At 42.3% G+C, this 3,765-nt stretch overlaps 1 pseudogene; it reads right to left on the minus strand.

Moving 5' to 3' along the window:
* Window positions 1-669: 669 nt before the first annotated feature.
* On the minus strand, window positions 670-3,045 carry LOC110316791 (annotated as a pseudogene).
* Window positions 3,046-3,765: the final 720 nt, after the last annotated feature.

Here is a 3,765-nt window from a genome sequence, read left to right on the forward strand (position 1 = left end):
ACCAGGGCCAAGAAGTGGGAGTGGGTGGGTAGGGGAGCAGGGCAGGGGGAGGAAGGGTATAGGGGACATTTGGGATAGCATTTGAAATGTAAATGAAGTAAATACCTAATTAAAAAAGAAAAAAGAAAAAAAAAGAAAAAGAAAAAAGAAAATTCCAGGCCAGCCAGGTATACAAAGTGAGACCCTGTCTTAAAATAAAATAAAATAAAACAAGAAGAATTAATACAAAGCAAGAAAAAAAATTCCTTTAATCAAGGCTTGTAACATGGAAGAAATCTGTCAGATAAAATGCAAAGTTTCTAATACATTGAAACATAAATCCATAAGTCATCATACAATACAATATCCAATAGTAAAAACCACAGCAGCAAATCCACACCATCCCTGTAACAGCCATGATCTGATTTCACATGCTTCTGCCAAATGCCTAATACGGCCTTCTGGATACCAAGAGCACAGGAGGGCTTTGAGGTCGCACTCATCTGACAGGGCTGTGGCACTGGTGGCTCAACTCCAAAAGCAAAGCAGGTACCAGCACATTCAAACAGTGTATCCTTTACATATCAAAGCGAGAAATAAGAAAACAAGATGGTCACAAGCTCAGAAAGATGATAGGGAGTGAGGACAGCTGTGGAAAGCTCGAGGCTGGAAGGCAGTTCGCTGGCTTCATTACTTTGGCTTCTTGGGCAGTGGCCACCGGAACAGTAAGATGTGAGGTTTTGGTTCATGGACCATATAGTGGACCCATCCCTGACTTTGCTGAACGCCGAGATTTCTCCATTCAGATTTAGATATCAAATGGGTTTTAGGGACCAGCTTGGCTATGTCCTGGGGCAACATAATATGCTGGTACTCGAACTCCTCGTCATCATATTTGTCTGAATAGTACATTTGTTTGTGAGACATGATTGCTCTGCTGAAGGGCGCTCAGCCCCGCCGCTGTCCTCCAGACAACTCCCAGCAGCACCTTTTAACTGTAGTCTTGCTCTCTCTGTATTTCTATCTCTCTGTCTCTGCATCTCTGTCTCTCTTTGTCTCTCTGTCTCTCTCTGTTTCTCTCTATCTCTGGGCAGTGGGTGGGGAGATGCTTCCTCTGTAGCCTTGGCTGGCCACGAACTCACTTTGTATACTGGGCTGAACTCACAATTATACTGATCTTTCTAGCTCTACATTCAAAGTGCTGGGATTGCCTGTCTTCACCACCATACTTGTATGTTTTGATTTATTTTAAGATCTGTTTTTTTGATAAGGGAATATGTTTTGAGATCAATTGAGAGGAGGGAAAAAAATCGTGATTCTTCATTCATGTTGTGTGAGTTTAAATGATTTCTGGTGAATCATGAGAAACTAATCTGGTATCTTAGCTTTTGCACAGCTGTAGTTGCTAGGGGACTGTTTCACATGTACGTTTCTGGAATATTCTAGATCGGATGAGAACTAGTGAGTATCAAATGAGATAAGGTATGAAAGAGTTGTTCATGGACTTCAGAATATTATGTAATGAGAACAATTAGCTTTAGGGTTAGCAGGGATGTAAGGGGAGGTACTGATACTAAGGTCTAGTTCCCTAATTAATTCTTGATTTGTCAATAAAGAAGCCCAGGAATCAATTGTTTGGTGAAAGGTACAGGTGGAACTTCCAGGTCCCAAGAGGAAAAGGAGCCACAGGGAAGGAGAAAGGGGACTTTTCTGACATGCTTTGGAGGAAAAAGGATGCAGCAAACATGTAAGGCCTCAGGGAGGGCTAGGTCCTGCTTCCTCTGTCCAAGGATGTAAAGGAGAGATGGAGATAATAAATTGGTAAGGGCATGCATTTCCAGGCAGGAGACATTCGTGCCCAGCAATTGTGCCTAGTGGGCAAGTTGTAAAGTAACAGAGTTGTCTATGTGTCTTTTGTCTGTGGATTCAAGGGTCTTGGGAGTGAGCTGGTAGTGCCATCCCTCCAGGAGCAAAGGTGGGTAGAAGAGCAAGCTGGGTTATGGCTGGTGGCAGCTGATTCCAGAGCTAAGCCTGCTGGAACAAAAGGGAGGCAGGAAGGGCTGGTAGCACTGAGGTCCTGGGCAAAGGCAGTAATATGATTTTTTTAAAACTACATGCTACAGAGGGATGGTTTATAGAATCCAGTGAAATAAAAGAAGAAATATTTAACCCAAGTCTTTCTAATACGGTTAAGAGATGGGGTCAGACACTGGTGGCGGTTCTACCCTCCACCCGCTCACTTCCTCCTGATAGTTGCTCTGTGACTGAGATGAGTTCCCTGTTTGATGGTTGAGACTAGAAACTGGTTTTGCATACCACCAGCTGCTGAGTTTCTGAGCCTAGCACCTGGGGCCCATGTTAGTTGAAGCATTAGTTAAAGCTCTCTCTCTCTCTCTCTCTCTCTCTCTCTCTCTCTCTCTCTCTCTCTCTCTCTCTCTCATCAGCAAAGCCAGTACGAAGCTTTGGTCCGCAATGTCTCTACTGAGTGGCAAGATTACCCACTGACATTCTCATGTATTGGCAAAAACAAATGTGAGTCGCAGAGAAGAATAAAGGTAGAAACAACTTTAAGGATCATACATTCGACTTCACTGTCTCAAAATGCAGCTGAAGATCAGAAAACCGATGTGATAGGTTCGAGGTTACTTTCTAGATTGAAGCAGGGACATTTAAATAGATCTGGACCAACAATGCCCAGTTTCTTCTGAGAACACCAACTGTGTTGTCACTCATGGGGCAGGACTGGTGGGTCTCAGTGTCTCATGGGAGGTGGCAGAGGGTTTGGCTCGGGGTTGGAAGGACGTCTGGAAAAGCTTAGTGGTTGGGATGTTCCTCCTCTGAGGCTAGTTGAGTCTCTGCATTGCTATTAGGGTATATAGGAAAATGGCTTAAAATTTATTTAGAATGGACAGTGGACTGTGGGTAAATTTGCCAATCACATGACCACCTTTCAGTCTTATTTGTAAAAGGCAACCATCTATTCTAGAGTTAGAATGAAAGTACAGAGCCCACACACCTGGACCCACAATCTTTGTTGCAGCTGTAAGTAAAATTGTAGAGGAACATCTTCACAAAGTTTACTGTTCTAAGTCTTTTTGTGTTTCCTTTGCCTTGTAGTGATCTAATTTAGAAACGTAGCACGTTTCTCCTTTTATTTTCTTCTCCTCTGGTTTCCAAACAGAGATTGCTATATGATATCAAACTAAAATAAAATATCAACATACAGTGAAGCTCTTAAAAATGTCTACATGGTAATGAATGATAGGACATTGCAATGTGGGATATGGATGTGACAGTGGATCATGAGCTCATCCAAGGAATTTGAGGAAAGGGCGAGTCTTAAAAGTAAAATGTGATTCTGGTTTTTAAATAAACATTTATTGGTACACATCTCGATGCTGATATGTACACTGCTTATTGCTAGGAAACAAATTCATACTGGTGACTGACTGTTAATTGAGATGACTTTCAGCTTAGACTATGTGTTTTTGGATGGGGTGTCCTTAGCATGTGACTTTAACTGTAAGATTGTACTTTTGGTTTCATGCACTGTTATGAAGTCTTTCATTAACTAAACATGCATGAGGCTTCCTTTGTTGGTGGTGATGTAACTGTATTACAGGGTCTGACATGACTGTTTTGCCTTTGATAGCTTCCACAACAGAGTTGATGAACTGACAGGCTGAGTGAAGACCATATTGAAAAGTCATTTCTTCAGGGCTACCCCCTCACAGATGTAGTCAGAGAAGTGAAAGAACTATACCAAGAAGGAAGAGAGATGACTGT

This window comes from Mus pahari, chromosome 2 (assembly GCF_900095145.1).
Source record: "Mus pahari chromosome 2, PAHARI_EIJ_v1.1, whole genome shotgun sequence".
NCBI lineage: Eukaryota > Metazoa > Chordata > Mammalia > Rodentia > Muridae > Mus > Mus pahari.